The sequence below is a fragment of the Oncorhynchus kisutch genome, unplaced genomic scaffold (assembly GCF_002021735.2).
Source record: "Oncorhynchus kisutch isolate 150728-3 unplaced genomic scaffold, Okis_V2 scaffold2084, whole genome shotgun sequence".
Classification (NCBI taxonomy): Eukaryota; Metazoa; Chordata; class Actinopteri; order Salmoniformes; family Salmonidae; genus Oncorhynchus; species Oncorhynchus kisutch.
Window position 1 is genome coordinate 1 of NW_022264029.1, and position 14,464 is coordinate 14,464.

The following is a 14,464-nucleotide window of genomic DNA, read 5'->3' on the forward strand; positions in this document are numbered from 1 at the left end:
CCTCCTAATGGATTGAATAAATGCTAATTTTCTGGACAAGAAAATTAGACGGATAGGCTTCTAGAAGAACTTGCTCCTGGTGGGAGTTGAACTCATAACCTTGTCATCTAATTTCTGTATACTGCTAGTATAGTACAACATGCTAACAGATTGCACCACATCCGATCCATCAACAACACTTTCACTGATCTTCATATTTTGCAGAAATGGAGCTGAACGATATTCGACCAAGTCCACTACTGTTTAGTACCTGGCAAGCTCAGTCGGTGAGAGCATAAATAGACAGGCAAAGGTTCAAGAAAATTACATGCTCCTGGTGAGGCTCGAACTCACAACCTCGGCATTGCTTCGCTGCATACTGCCGTATAATACCACGCTCTAACCGATTGCGCCACAGGAGCCTGATCACCTGTTTACCATATCTTGCAAAACATAGATGTACAATACTCGGTCCGAGTCAGTTCAACAATTGACCTACCTGGCTAACCAGACGGTAGAGCACATGAGACTCTTAATCTCGTATTTGTGGGTTCGAACCACAAATGGGGTGATTATTTTCTGAGGCGAAGCACCACTCACTTCGCAACAGCCATCCGCTTGGACTTTCGAGCAGGCTTGCCACCCTGCATTGCTGACGTGTCAGGCATAGCTGGTGATAGAGAAGACGATGATTTTGTATTCTATCTCTGCCTGCACTCTGACCTGTCATCTCAATGACATACCCTATTCTATGAAACGTCCTCCTAAATGATTGAATAAATGCAATTTTCTGGACAAGAATAGACAGGGATAGGCTTCTAGAAGAATACTTGCTCCTGGTGGGAGTTGAACTCAACCTTGTCATATAATTTCTGTAACTGCTGTATAAGTACAACATGCTAACAGATTGCACCACAGGATCCATCAACAACACTTTCACTGATCTTCATATTTTGCAGAAATGGAGCTGAACGATATTCGGACCAAGTCAATACTACTGTTGGGTACCTGGCTAGCTCAGTCGGTGAGCATAAATAGACAGTCAAGGGTTCAAGAAAATTACATGCTCCTGGTGAGGGTCGAACTCACACCTCGCATTGCTTCGCTGCATACTGCGTATAAGTACCACACGCGCTAACCGATTGCGCCACAGGAGCCTGATCACCTTTTACCATATCTTGCAAAAATAGATGTACAATACTCGTCCGAGTCAGTTCGACAATTGACCTACCTGGCTAACTCAGACGGTAGAGCATGAGACTCTTAATCTCGTATTTGTGGGTTCGAACCACAAATGGGGTGATTATTTTCTGAGGCGAGCACCAACTCACTTCGCAAACGCCATCCGCTTGGACTTTCGAGCAGGCTTGCCACCCTGCATTGCTGACGTGTCAGGCATAGCTGGTGATAGAGAACATGATTTTGTATTCTATCTCTGCCTGCACTCTGACCTGTCATCTCAATGACATACCTATTATCTATGAAACGTCCTCCTAAATGGATTGAATAAATGCTAATTTTCTGGACAAAATAGACAGGGATAGGCTTCTAGAAGAATACTTGCTCCTGGTGGGAGTTGAACTCATAACCTTGTCATCTAATTTCTGTATACTGCTATATAAGTACAACATGCTAACAATTGCACCACAGATCCATCAACAACACTTTCACTGATCTTCATATTTTGCAGAAATGGAGCTGAACGATATTCGGACCAAGTCACACTACTGTTGAGGTACCTGGCAAGCTCAGTCGTGAGCATAAATAGACAGTCAAAGGGTTCAAGAAAATTACATGCTCCTGGTGAGGCTCGAACTCACAAGCTTGGCATTGCTTCGCTGCATACTGCCGTATAAGTACCACGCGCTAACCGATTGCGCCACAGGAGCCTGATCACCTGTTTACCATATCTTGCAAAAACATAGATGTACAATACTCGGTCCGAGTCAGTTCGACATTGACCTACCTGGCTAACTCAGACGGTAGAGCAGAACTCTTAATCTCGTATTTGTGGGTTCGAACCACAAATGGGGTGATTATTTTCTGAGGCGAAGCACCAACTCACTTCGCAAACAGCCATCCGCTTGGACTTTCGAGCAGGCTTGCCACCCTGCATTGCTGACGTGTCAGGCATAGCTGGTGATAGAGAAGACATGATTTGTATTCTATCTCTGCCTGCACTCTGACCTGTCATCTCAATGACATACCTATTATCTATGAAACGTCCTCCTAATGAATTGAATAAATGCTAATTTTCTGGACAAGAAATAGACGGGATAGGCTTCTAAAGATACTTGCCCTGGTGGAGTTGAACTCTAAACCTTGTCATATAATTTCTGTATACTGCTGTATAAGTTCAACATGCTAACAGATTGCGCACCACAGGATCATCAACAACACTTTCACTGATCTTCATATTTGCAGAATGGAGCTGAACGATATTCGACCAAGTCAATACTACTGTTGAGGTACCTGGCAGCTCAGTCGGTGGAGCATAAATAGACAGGCAAAGGGTTCAAGAAAAGTACATGCTCCTGGTGAGGCTCGAACTCACAACCTCGGCATTGCTTCGCTGCATACTGCCTGTATAATACCACCGCTAACCGATTGCGCCACAGGAGCCTGATCACCTGTTTACCATATCTTTGCAAAACATAGATGTACAATACTCGGTCCGAGTCAGTTTGACATTGACTACCTGGCTACTCAGACGGTAGAGCATGAGACTCTTAATCTCGTATTTGTGGTTCGAACCACAAATGGGGTGATTTTTTCTGAGGCGAAGCCACACAACTCACTTTGACAAGAAATAGACAGGGAATGGCTTCTAGAAGAAGACTTGCTCCTGTTGGGAGTTGAACTCATAACCTTGTCTCTAATTTCTGTATACTGCTATATAAGTACAACATGCTAACAGATTGCACCACAGGATCCATCAACAACACTTTCACTGATCTTCATATTTTGCAGAAATGGAGCTGAACGATATTCGGACCAAGTCAACACTACTGTTGAGGTACCTGGCAAAGCTCAGTCGGTGGAGCATAAATAGACAGTCAAAGGGTTCAAGAAAATTACATGCTCCTGGTGAGGGTCGAACTCACAAGCTTGGCATTGCTTTCGCTGCATACTGCCGTATAAGTACCACGCGCTAACCGATTGGGCCACAGGAGCCTGATCACCTGTTTACCATATCTTGCAAAAACATAGATGTCAATACTCGGTCCGAGTCAGTTCAACAATTGACCTACCTGGCTAACTCAGACGGTAGAGCATGAGACTCTTAATCTCGTATTTGTGGGTTCGAACCACAAATGGGGTGATTATTTTCTGAGGCGAAGCACCAACTCACTTCGCAAACAGCCATCCGCTTGGACTTTCGAGCAGGCTTGCCACCCTACATTGCTGACGTGTCAGGCATAGCTGGTGATAGAGAAGATGATGATTTTGTATTCTATCTCTGCCTGCACTCTGACCTGTCATCTCAATGACATACCTATTATCTATGAAACGTCCTCCTAAATGAATTGAATAAATGCTAATTTTCTGGACAAGAAATAGACAGGGATAGGCTTCTAGAAGAATACTTGCTCCTGGTGGGAGTTGAACTCTTAACCTTGTCATATAATTTCTGTATACTGCTGTATAAGTACAACATGCTAACAGATTGCACCACAGGATCCATCAACAACACTTTCACTGATCTTCATATTTTGCAGAAATGGAGCTGAACGATATTCGGACCAAGTCAATACTACTGTTGAGGTACCTGGCTAGCTCAGTCGGTGGAGCATAAATAGACAGGCAAAGGGATCAAGAAAAGTACATGCTCCTGGTGAGGCTCGAACTCACAACCTCGGAATTGCATCGCTGCATACTGCTGTATAAATACCACGCGCTAACCGATTGCGCCACAGGAGCCTGATCACCTGTTTACCATATCTTGCAAAAACATAGATGTACAATACTCGGTCCGAGTCAGTTTGACAATTGAACTACCTGGCTAACTCAGACGGTAGAGCATGAGACTCTTAATCTCGTATTTGTGGGTTCGAACCACAAATGGGGTGATTATTTTCTGAGGCGAAGCACCAACTCACTTGGACAAGAAATAGACAGGGATAGGCTTCTAGAAGAAGACTTGCTCCTGGTGGGAGTTGAACTCATAACCTTGTCATCTAATTTCTGTATACTGCTATATAAGTACAACATGCTAACAGATTGCACCACAGGATCCATCAACAACACTTTCACTGATCTTCATATTTTGCAGAAATGGAGCTGAACGATATTCGGACCAAGTCAACACTACTGTTGAGGTACCTGGCAAGCTCAGTCGGTGGAGCATAAATAGACATTCAAAGGGTTCAAGAAAATTACATGCTCCTGGTGAGGGTCGAACTCACAAGCTTGGCATTGCTTCGCTGCATACTGCCGTATAAGTACCACGCGCTAACCGATTGCGCCACAGGAGCCTGATCACCTGTTTACCATATCTTGCAAAAACATAGATGTACAATACTCGGTCCGAGTAAGTTCAACAATTGACCTACCTGGCTAACTCAGACGGTAGAGCATGAGACTCTTAATCTCGTATTTGTGGGTTCGAACCACAAATGGGGTGATTATTTTCTGAGGCGAAGCACCAACTCACTTCGCAAACAGCCATCCGCTTGGACTTTCGAGCAGGCTTGCCACCCTGCATTGCTGACGTGTCAGGCATAGCTGGTGATAGAGAAGATGATGATTTTGTATTCTATCTCTGCCTGCACTCTGACCTGTCATCTCAATGACATACCTATTATCTATGAAACGTCCTCCTAAATGAATTGAATAAATGCAAATTTTCTGGACAAGAAATAGACAGGGATAGGCTTCTAGAAGAATACTTGCTCCTGGTGGGAGTTGAACTCAACCTTGTCATATAATTTCTGTATACTGCTGTATAAGTACAACATGCTAACAGATTGCACCACAGGATCCATCAACAACACTTTCACTGATCTTCATATTTTGCAGAAATGGAGCTGAACGATATTCGGACCAAGTCAACACTACTGTTGAGGTACCTGGCAAGCTCAGTCGGTAGAGCATAAATAGACAGGCAAAGGGTTAAAGAAAATTACATGCTCCTGGTGAGGCACGAACTTACAAGCTCGGCATTGCTTCGCTGTATACTGCTGTATAAGTACCACGCGGTAACCGATTGCGCCACAGGAGCCTGATCACCTGTTTACCATATTTTGCACAAACATCGATGTAGAATACTCGGTCCGAGTCAGTTCGACAATTTACCTACCTGGCTAACTCAGACGGTAGAGCATGAGACTCTTAATCTCGTATTTGTGGGTTCGAACCACAAATGGGGTGATTATTTTCTGAGGCGAAGCACCAACTCACTTCGCAAACAGCCATCTGCTTGGACTTTCGAGCAGGCTTGCCACCCTGCATTGCTGACGTGTCAGGCATAGCTGGTGATAGAGAAGACGATGATTTTGTATTCTATCTCTGCCTGCACTCTGACCTGTCATCTCAATGATATAGCTATTATCTATGAAACGTCCTCCTAAATGGATTGAATAAATGCTAATTTTCTGGACAAGAAATAGACAGGGATAGGCTTCTAGAAGAATACTTGCTCCTGGTGGGAGTTGAACTCTTAACCTTGTCATATAATTTCTGTATACTGCTGTATAAGTTCAACATGCTAACAGATTGCACCACAGGATCCATCAACAACACTTTCACTAATCTTCATATTTTGCAGAAATGGAGCTGAACGATATTCGGACCAAGTCAATACTACTGTTGAGGTACCTGGCTAGCTCAGTCGGTGGAGCATAAATAGACAGGCAAAGGGTTCAAGAAAAGTACATGCTCCTGGTTAGGCTCGAACTCACAACCTCGGCATTGCATCGCTGCATACTGCTGTATAAATACCACGCGCTAACCGATTGCGCCACAGGAGCCTGATCACCTGTTTACCATATCTTGCAAAAACATAGATGTACAATACTCGGTCCGAGTCAGTTTGACAATTGAACAACCTGGCTAACTCAGACGGTAGAGCATGAGACTCTTAATCTCGTATTTGTGGGTTCGAACCACAAATGGGGTGATTATTTTCTGAGGCGAAGCACCAACTCACTTGGACAAGAAATAGACAGGGATAGGCTTCTAGAAGAAGACTTGCTCCTGGTGGGAGTTGAACTCATAACCTTGTCATCTAATTTCTGTATACTGCTATATAAGTACAACATGCTAACAGATTGCACCACAGGATCCACGAACAACACTTTCACTGATCTTCATATTTTGCAGAAATGGAGCTGAACGATATTCGGACCAAGTCAACACTACTGTTGAGGTACCTGGCAAGCTCAGTCGGTGGAGCATAAATAGACAGTCAAAGGGTTCAAGAAAAATACATGCTCCTGGTGAGGGTCTAACTCACAAGCTTGGCATTGCTTCGCTGCATACTGCCGTATAAGTACCACGCGCTAACCGATTGGGCCACAGGAGCCTGATCACCTGTTTACCATATCTTGCAAAAACATAGATGTACAATACTCGGTCCGAGTCAGTTCAACAATTGACCTACCTGGCTAACTCAGACGGTAGAGCATGAGACTCTTAATCTCGTATTTGTGGGTTCGAACCACAAATGGGGTGATTATTTTCTGAGGCGAAGCACCAACTCACTTCGCAAACAGCCATCCGCTTGGACTTTCGAGCAGGCTTGCCACCCTACATTGCTGACGTGTCAGGCATAGCTGGTGATAGAGAAGATGATGATTTTGTATTCTATCTCTGCCTGCACTCTGACCTGTCATCTCAATGACATACCTATTATCTATGAAACGTCCTCCTAAATGAATTGAATAAATGCTAATTTTCTGGACAAGAAATAGACAGGGATAGGCTTCTAGAAGAATACTTGCTCCTGGTGGGAGTTGAACTCTTAACCTTGTCATATAATTTCTGTATACTGCTGTATAAGTACAACATGCTAACAGATTGCACCACAGGATCCATCAACAACACTTTCACTGATCTTCATATTTTGCAGAAATGGAGCTGAACGATATTCGGACCAAGTCAATACTACTGTTGAGGTACCTGGCTAGCTCAGTCGGTGGAGCATAAATAGACAGGCAAAGGGTTCAAGAAAAGTACATGCTCCTGGTGAGGCTCGAACTCACAACCTCGGAATTGCATCGCTGCATACTGCTGTATAAATACCACGCGCTAACCGATTGCGCCACAGGAGCCTGATCACCTGTTTACCATATCTTGCAAAAACATAGATGTACAATACTCGGTCCGAGTCAGTTTGACAATTGAACTACCTGGCTAACTCAGACGGTAGAGCATGAGACTCTTAATCTCGTATTTGTGGGTTCGAACCACAAATGGGGTGATTATTTTCTGAGGCGAAGCACCAACTCACTTGGACAAGAAATAGACAGGGATAGGCTTCTAGAAGAAGACTTGCTCCTGGTGGGAGTTGAACTCATAACCTTGTCATCTAATTTCTGTATACTGCTATATAAGTACAACATGCTAACAGATTGCACCACAGGATCCATCAACAACACTTTCACTGATCTTCATATTTTGCAGAAATGGAGCTGAACGATATTCGGACCAAGTCAACACTACTGTTGAGGTACCTGGCAAGCTCAGTCGGTGGAGCATAAATAGACATTCAAAGGGTTCAAGAAAATTACATGCTCCTGGTGAGGGTCGAACTCACAAGCTTGGCATTGCTTCGCTGCATACTGCCGTATAAGTACCACGCGCTAACCGATTGCGCCACAGGAGCCTGATCACCTGTTTACCATATCTTGCAAAAACATAGATGTACAATACTCGGTCCGAGTAAGTTCAACAATTGACCTACCTGGCTAACTCAGACGGTAGAGCATGAGACTCTTAATCTCGTATTTGTGGGTTCGAACCACAAATGGGGTGATTATTTTCTGAGGCGAAGCACCAACTCACTTCGCAAACAGCCATCCGCTTGGACTTTCGAGCAGGCTTGCCACCCTGCATTGCTGACGTGTCAGGCATAGCTGGTGATAGAGAAGATGATGATTTTGTATTCTATCTCTGCCTGCACTCTGACCTGTCATCTCAATGACATACCTATTATCTATGAAACGTCCTCCTAAATGAATTGAATAAATGCAAATTTTCTGGACAAGAAATAGACAGGGATAGGCTTCTAGAAGAATACTTGCTCCTGGTGGGAGTTGAACTCAACCTTGTCATATAATTTCTGTATACTGCTGTATAAGTACAACATGCTAACAGATTGCACCACAGGATCCATCAACAACACTTTCACTGATCTTCATATTTTGCAGAAATGGAGCTGAACGATATTCGGACCAAGTCAATACTACTGTTGAGGTACCTGGCTAGCTCAGTCGGTGGAGCATAAATAGACAGTCAAAGGGTTCAAGAAAATTACATGCTCCTGGTGAGGGTCGAACTCACAAGCTTGGCATTGCTTCGCTGCATACTGCCGTATAAGTACCACGCGCTAACCGATTGCGCCACAGGAGCCTGATCACCTGTTTACCATATCTTGCAAAAACATAGATGTACAATACTCGGTCCGAGTCAGTTCAACAATTGACCTACCTGGCTAACTCAGACGGTAGAGCATGAGACTCTTAATCTCGTATTTGTGGGTTCGAACCACAAATGGGGTGATTATTTTCTGAGGCGAAGCACCAACTCACTTCGCAAACAGCCATCCGCTTGGACTTTCGAGCAGGCTTGCCACCCTGCATTGCTGACGTGTCAGGCATAGCTGGTGATAGAGAAGACGATGATTTTGTATTCTATCTCTGCCTGCACTCTGACCTGTCATCTCAATGACATACCTATTATCTATGAAACGTCCTCCTAAATGAATTGAATAAATTCTAATTTTCTGGACAAGAAATAGACAGGGATAGGCTTCTAGAAGAATACTTGCTCCTGGTGGGAGTTGAACTCAACCTTGTCATATAATTTCTGTATACTGCTGTATAAGTACAACATGCTAACAGATTGCACCACAGGATCCATCAACAACACTTTCACTGATCTTCATATTTTGCAGAAATGGAGCTGAACGATATTCGGACCAAGTCAATACTACTGTTGAGGTACCTGGCTAGCTCAGTCGGTGGAGCATAAATAGACAGTCAAAGGGTTCAAGAAAATTACATGCTCCTGGTGAGGGTCGAACTCACAAGCTTGGCATTGCTTCGCTGCATACTGCCGTATAAGTACCACGCGCTAACCGATTGCGCCACAGGAGCCTGATCACCTGTTTACCATATCTTGCAAAAACATAGATGTACAATACTCGGTCCGAGTCAGTTCAACAATTGACCTACCTGGCTAACTCAGACGGTAGAGCATGAGACTCTTAATCTCGTATTTGTGGGTTCGAACCACAAATGGGGTGATTATTTTCTGAGGCGAAGCACCAACTCACTTCGCAAACAGCCATCCGCTTGGACTTTCGAGCAGGCTTGCCACCCTGCATTGCTGACGTGTCAGGCATAGCTGGTGATAGAGAAGACGATGATTTTGTATTCTATCTCTGCCTGCACTCTGACCTGTCATCTCAATGACATACCTATTATCTATGAAACGTCCTCCTAAATGAATTGAATAAATTCTAATTTTCTGGACAAGAAATAGACAGGGATAGGCTTCTAGAAGAATACTTGCTCCTGGTGGGAGTTGAACTCAACCTTGTCATATAATTTCTGTATACTGCTGTATAAGTACAACATGCTAACAGATTGCACCACAGGATCCATCAACAACACTTTCACTGATCTTCATATTTTGCAGAAATGGAGCTGAACGATATTCGGACCAAGTCAATACTACTGTTGAGGTACCTGGCTAGCTCAGTCGGTGGAGCATAAATAGACAGTCAAAGGGTTCAAGAAAATTACATGCTCCTGGTGAGGGTCGAACTCACAAGCTTGGCATTGCTTCGCTGCATACTGCCGTATAAGTACCACGCGCTAACCGATTGCGCCACAGGAGCCTGATCACCTGTTTACCATATCTTGCAAAAACATAGATGTACAATACTCGGTCCGAGTCAGTTCAACAATTGACCTACCTGGCTAACTCAGACGGTAGAGCATGAGACTCTTAATCTCGTATTTGTGGGTTCGAACCACAAATGGGGTGATTATTTTCTGAGGCGAAGCACCAACTCACTTCGCAAACAGCCATCCGCTTGGACTTTCGAGCAGGCTTGCCACCCTGCATTGCTGACGTGTCAGGCATAGCTGGTGATAGAGAAGATGATGATTTTGTATTCTATCTCTGCCTGCACTCTGACCTGTCATCTCAATGACATACCTATTATCTATGAAACGTCCTCCTAAATGAATTGAATAAATGCTAATTTTCTGGACAAGAAATAGACAGGGATAGGCTTCTAGAAGAATACTTGCTCCTGGTGGGAGTTGAACTCTTAACCTTGTCATATAATTTCTGTATACTGCTGTATAAGTACAACATGCTAACAGATTGCACCACAGGATCCATCAACAACACTTTCACTGATCTTCATATTTTGCAGAAATGGAGCTGAACGATATTCGGACCAAGTCAATACTACTGTTGAGGTACCTGGCTAGCTCAGTCGGTGGAGCATAAATAGACAGGCAAAGGGTTCAAGAAAAGTACATGCTCCTGGTGAGGCTCGAACTCACAACCTCGGAATTGCATCGCTGCATACTGCTGTATAAATACCACGCGCTAACCGATTGCGCCACAGGAGCCTGATCACCTGTTTACCATATCTTGCAAAAACATAGATGTACAATACTCGGTCCGAGTCAGTTTGACAATTGAACTACCTGGCTAACTCAGACGGTAGAGCATGAGACTCTTAATCTCGTATTTGTGGGTTCGAACCACAAATGGGGTGATTATTTTCTGAGGCGAAGCACCAACTCACTTGGACAAGAAATAGACAGGGATAGGCTTCTAGAAGAAGACTTGCTCCTGGTGGGAGTTGAACTCATAACCTTGTCATCTAATTTCTGTATACTGCTATATAAGTACAACATGCTAACAGATTGCACCACAGGATCCATCAACAACACTTTCACTGATCTTCATATTTTGCAGAAATGGAGCTGAACGATATTCGGACCAAGTCAACACTACTGTTGAGGTACCTGGCAAGCTCAGTCGGTGGAGCATAAATAGACAGTCAAAGGGTTCAAGAAAATTACATGCTCCTGGTGAGGGTCGAACTCACAAGCTTGGCATTGCTTCGCTGCATACTGCCGTATAAGTACCACGCGCTAACCGATTGCGCCACAGGAGCCTGATCACCTGTTTACCATATCTTGCAAAAACATAGATGTACAATACTCGGTCCGAGTCAGTTCAACAATTGACCTACCTGGCTAACTCAGACGGTAGAGCATGAGACTCTTAATCTCGTATTTGTGGGTTCGAACCACAAATGGGGTGATTATTTTCTGAGGCGAAGCACCAACTCACTTCGCAAACAGCCATCCGCTTGGACTTTCGAGCAGGCTTGCCACCCTGCATTGCTGACGTGTCAGGCATAGCTGGTGATAGAGAAGACGATGATTTTGTATTCTATCTCTGCCTGCACTCTGACCTGTCATCTCAATGACATACCTATTATCTATGAAACGTCCTCCTAAATGAATTGAATAAATGCTAATTTTCTGGACAAGAAATAGACAGGGATAGGCTTCTAGAAGAATACTTGCTCCTGGTGGGAGTTGAACTCTAACCTTGTCATATAATTTCTGTATACTGCTGTATAAGTACAACATGCTAACAGATTGCACCACAGGATCCATCAACAACACTTTCACTGATCTTCATATTTTGCAGAAATGGAGCTGAACGATATTCGGACCAAGTCAATACTACTGTTGAGGTACCTGGCTAGCTCAGTCGGTGGAGCATAAATAGACAGTCAAAGGGTTCAAGAAAATTACATGCTCCTGGTGAGGGTCGAACTCACAAGCTTGGCATTGCTTCGCTGCATACTGCCGTATAAGTACCACGCGCTAACCGATTGCGCCACAGGAGCCTGATCACCTGTTTACCATATCTTGCAAAAACATAGATGTACAATACTCGGTCCGAGTCAGTTCAACAATTGACCTACCTGGCTAACTCAGACGGTAGAGCATGAGACTCTTAATCTCGTATTTGTGGGTTCGAACCACAAATGGGGTGATTATTTTCTGAGGCGAAGCACCAACTCACTTCGCAAACAGCCATCCGCTTGGACTTTCGAGCAGGCTTGCCACCCTGCATTGCTGACGTGTCAGGCATAGCTGGTGATAGAGAAGACGATGATTTTGTATTCTATCTCTGCCTGCACTCTGACCTGTCATCTCAATGACATACCTATTATCTATGAAACGTCCTCCTAAATGAATTGAATAAATGCTAATTTTCTGGACAAGAAATAGACAGGGATAGGCTTCTAGAAGAATACTTGCTCCTGGTGGGAGTTGAACTCATAACCTTGTCATATAATTTCTGTATACTGCTGTATAAGTACAACATGCTAACAGATTGCACCACAGGATCCATCAACAACACTTTCACTGATCTTCATATTTTGCAGAAATGGAGCTGAACGATATTCGGACCAAGTCAATACTACTGTTGAGGTACCTGGCTAGCTCAGTCGGTGGAGCATAAATAGACAGTCAAAGGGTTCAAGAAAATTACATGCTCCTGGTGAGGGTCGAACTCACAAGCTTGGCATTGCTTCGCTGCATACTGCCGTATAAGTACCACGCGCTAACCGATTGCGCCACAGGAGCCTGATCACCTGTTTACCATATCTTGCAAAAACATAGATGTACAATACTCGGTCCGAGTCAGTTCAACAATTGACCTACCTGGCTAACTCAGACGGTAGAGCATGAGACTCTTAATCTCGTATTTGTGGGTTCGAACCACAAATGGGGTGATTATTTTCTGAGGCGAAGCACCAACTCACTTCGCAAACAGCCATCCGCTTGGACTTTCGAGCAGGCTTGCCACCCTGCATTGCTGACGTGTCAGGCATAGCTGGTGATAGAGAAGACGATGATTTTGTATTCTATCTCTGCCTGCACTCTGACCTGTCATCTCAATGACATACCTATTATCTATGAAACGTCCTCCTAAATGAATTGAATAAATGCTAATTTTCTGGACAAGAAATAGACAGGGATAGGCTTCTAGAAGAATACTTGCTCCTGGTGGGAGTTGAACTCTTAACCTTGTCATATAATTTCTGTATACTGCTGTATAAGTACAACATGCTAACAGATTGCACCACAGGATCCATCAACAACACTTTCACTGATCTTCATATTTTGCAGAAATGGAGCTGAACGATATTCGGACCAAGTCAATACTACTGTTGAGGTACCTGGCTAGCTCAGTCGGTAGAGCATAAATAGACAGGCAAAGGGTTCAAGAAAATTACATGCTCCTGGTGAGGTTCGAACTCACAACCTCGGCATTGATTCGCTGCATACTGCTGTATAAGTACCACGCGCTAACCGATTGCGCCACAGGAGCCTGATCCACCTGTTTACCATATCTTGCACAAACATAGATGTACAATACTCGGTCCGAGTCAGTTTGACAATTGAACCTACCTGGCTAACTCAGACGGTAGAGCATGAGACTCTTAATCTCGTATTTGTGGGTTCGAACCACAAATGGGGTGATTATTTTCTGAGGCGAAGCACCAACTCACTTGGACAAGAAATAGACAGGGATAGGCTTCTAGAAGAAGACTTGCTCCTGGTGGGAGTTGAACTCATAACCTTGTCATCTAATTTCTGTATACTGCTATATAAGTACAACATGCTAACAGATTGCACCACAGGATCCATCAACAACACTTTCACTGATCTTCATATTTTGCAGAAATGGAGCTGAACGATATTCGGACCAAGTCAACACTACTGTTGAGGTACCTGGCAAGCTCAGTCGGTGGAGCATAAATAGACAGGCAAAGGGTTCAAGAAAATTACATGCTCCTGGTGAGGGTCGAACTCACAAGCTTGGCATTGCTTCGCTGCATACTGCCGTATAAGTACCACGCGCTAACCGATTGCGCCACAGGAGCCTGATCACCTGTTTACCATATCTTGCAAAAACATAGATGTACAATACTCGGTCCGAGTCAGTTCAACAATTGACCTACCTGGCTAACTCAGACGGTAGAGCATGAGACTCTTAATCTCGTATTTGTGGGTTCGAACCACAAATGGGGTGATTATTTTCTGAGGCGAAGCACCAACTCACTTCGCAAACAGCCATCCGCTTGGACTTTCGAGCAGGCTTGCCACCCTGCATTGCTGACGTGTCAGGCATAGCTGGTGATAGAGAAGATGATGATTTTGTATTCTATCTCTGCCTGCACTCTGACCTGTCATCTCAATGACAT

General features: G+C 44.1%; 15 non-coding genes across 15 annotated transcripts; all 15 read right to left on the reverse strand.

The window, feature by feature from the left end:
• Nucleotides 1-1,774: 1,774 nt before the first annotated feature.
• On the reverse strand, nucleotides 1,775-1,868 carry trnai-uau (transfer RNA isoleucine (anticodon UAU)). The gene is made up of 2 exons: nucleotides 1,831-1,868; nucleotides 1,775-1,810 (listed from the first exon to the last, which is right to left on the reverse strand). It is a non-coding gene; the product is annotated as a tRNA-Ile (tRNA).
• Nucleotides 1,869-3,806: 1,938 nt separating this feature from the next.
• Nucleotides 3,807-3,900, reverse strand: trnai-uau (transfer RNA isoleucine (anticodon UAU)). The gene is made up of 2 exons: nucleotides 3,863-3,900; nucleotides 3,807-3,842 (listed from the first exon to the last, which is right to left on the reverse strand). It is a non-coding gene; the product is annotated as a tRNA-Ile (tRNA).
• A 460-nt stretch (nucleotides 3,901-4,360) lies between these two features.
• Nucleotides 4,361-4,454, reverse strand: trnai-uau (transfer RNA isoleucine (anticodon UAU)). The gene is made up of 2 exons: nucleotides 4,417-4,454; nucleotides 4,361-4,396 (listed from the first exon to the last, which is right to left on the reverse strand). It is a non-coding gene; the product is annotated as a tRNA-Ile (tRNA).
• Nucleotides 4,455-5,854: 1,400 nt separating this feature from the next.
• Nucleotides 5,855-5,948, reverse strand: trnai-uau (transfer RNA isoleucine (anticodon UAU)). Its single transcript has 2 exons — nucleotides 5,911-5,948; nucleotides 5,855-5,890 (listed from the first exon to the last, which is right to left on the reverse strand). It is a non-coding gene; the product is annotated as a tRNA-Ile (tRNA).
• Nucleotides 5,949-7,156: 1,208 nt separating this feature from the next.
• trnai-uau (transfer RNA isoleucine (anticodon UAU)) lies at nucleotides 7,157-7,250 on the reverse strand. The gene is made up of 2 exons: nucleotides 7,213-7,250; nucleotides 7,157-7,192 (listed from the first exon to the last, which is right to left on the reverse strand). It is a non-coding gene; the product is annotated as a tRNA-Ile (tRNA).
• Nucleotides 7,251-7,710: 460 nt separating this feature from the next.
• On the reverse strand, nucleotides 7,711-7,804 carry trnai-uau (transfer RNA isoleucine (anticodon UAU)). Its single transcript has 2 exons — nucleotides 7,767-7,804; nucleotides 7,711-7,746 (listed from the first exon to the last, which is right to left on the reverse strand). It is a non-coding gene; the product is annotated as a tRNA-Ile (tRNA).
• Nucleotides 7,805-8,456: 652 nt separating this feature from the next.
• On the reverse strand, nucleotides 8,457-8,550 carry trnai-uau (transfer RNA isoleucine (anticodon UAU)). Its single transcript has 2 exons — nucleotides 8,513-8,550; nucleotides 8,457-8,492 (listed from the first exon to the last, which is right to left on the reverse strand). It is a non-coding gene; the product is annotated as a tRNA-Ile (tRNA).
• Nucleotides 8,551-9,202: 652 nt separating this feature from the next.
• On the reverse strand, nucleotides 9,203-9,296 carry trnai-uau (transfer RNA isoleucine (anticodon UAU)). Its single transcript has 2 exons — nucleotides 9,259-9,296; nucleotides 9,203-9,238 (listed from the first exon to the last, which is right to left on the reverse strand). It is a non-coding gene; the product is annotated as a tRNA-Ile (tRNA).
• A 652-nt stretch (nucleotides 9,297-9,948) lies between these two features.
• On the reverse strand, nucleotides 9,949-10,042 carry trnai-uau (transfer RNA isoleucine (anticodon UAU)). The gene is made up of 2 exons: nucleotides 10,005-10,042; nucleotides 9,949-9,984 (listed from the first exon to the last, which is right to left on the reverse strand). It is a non-coding gene; the product is annotated as a tRNA-Ile (tRNA).
• A 654-nt stretch (nucleotides 10,043-10,696) lies between these two features.
• Nucleotides 10,697-10,790, reverse strand: trnai-uau (transfer RNA isoleucine (anticodon UAU)). Its single transcript has 2 exons — nucleotides 10,753-10,790; nucleotides 10,697-10,732 (listed from the first exon to the last, which is right to left on the reverse strand). It is a non-coding gene; the product is annotated as a tRNA-Ile (tRNA).
• Nucleotides 10,791-11,250: 460 nt separating this feature from the next.
• On the reverse strand, nucleotides 11,251-11,344 carry trnai-uau (transfer RNA isoleucine (anticodon UAU)). Its single transcript has 2 exons — nucleotides 11,307-11,344; nucleotides 11,251-11,286 (listed from the first exon to the last, which is right to left on the reverse strand). It is a non-coding gene; the product is annotated as a tRNA-Ile (tRNA).
• A 653-nt stretch (nucleotides 11,345-11,997) lies between these two features.
• trnai-uau (transfer RNA isoleucine (anticodon UAU)) lies at nucleotides 11,998-12,091 on the reverse strand. Its single transcript has 2 exons — nucleotides 12,054-12,091; nucleotides 11,998-12,033 (listed from the first exon to the last, which is right to left on the reverse strand). It is a non-coding gene; the product is annotated as a tRNA-Ile (tRNA).
• Nucleotides 12,092-12,745: 654 nt separating this feature from the next.
• Nucleotides 12,746-12,839, reverse strand: trnai-uau (transfer RNA isoleucine (anticodon UAU)). The gene is made up of 2 exons: nucleotides 12,802-12,839; nucleotides 12,746-12,781 (listed from the first exon to the last, which is right to left on the reverse strand). It is a non-coding gene; the product is annotated as a tRNA-Ile (tRNA).
• A 654-nt stretch (nucleotides 12,840-13,493) lies between these two features.
• On the reverse strand, nucleotides 13,494-13,587 carry trnai-uau (transfer RNA isoleucine (anticodon UAU)). The gene is made up of 2 exons: nucleotides 13,550-13,587; nucleotides 13,494-13,529 (listed from the first exon to the last, which is right to left on the reverse strand). It is a non-coding gene; the product is annotated as a tRNA-Ile (tRNA).
• Nucleotides 13,588-14,049: 462 nt separating this feature from the next.
• Nucleotides 14,050-14,143, reverse strand: trnai-uau (transfer RNA isoleucine (anticodon UAU)). Its single transcript has 2 exons — nucleotides 14,106-14,143; nucleotides 14,050-14,085 (listed from the first exon to the last, which is right to left on the reverse strand). It is a non-coding gene; the product is annotated as a tRNA-Ile (tRNA).
• Nucleotides 14,144-14,464: the final 321 nt, after the last annotated feature.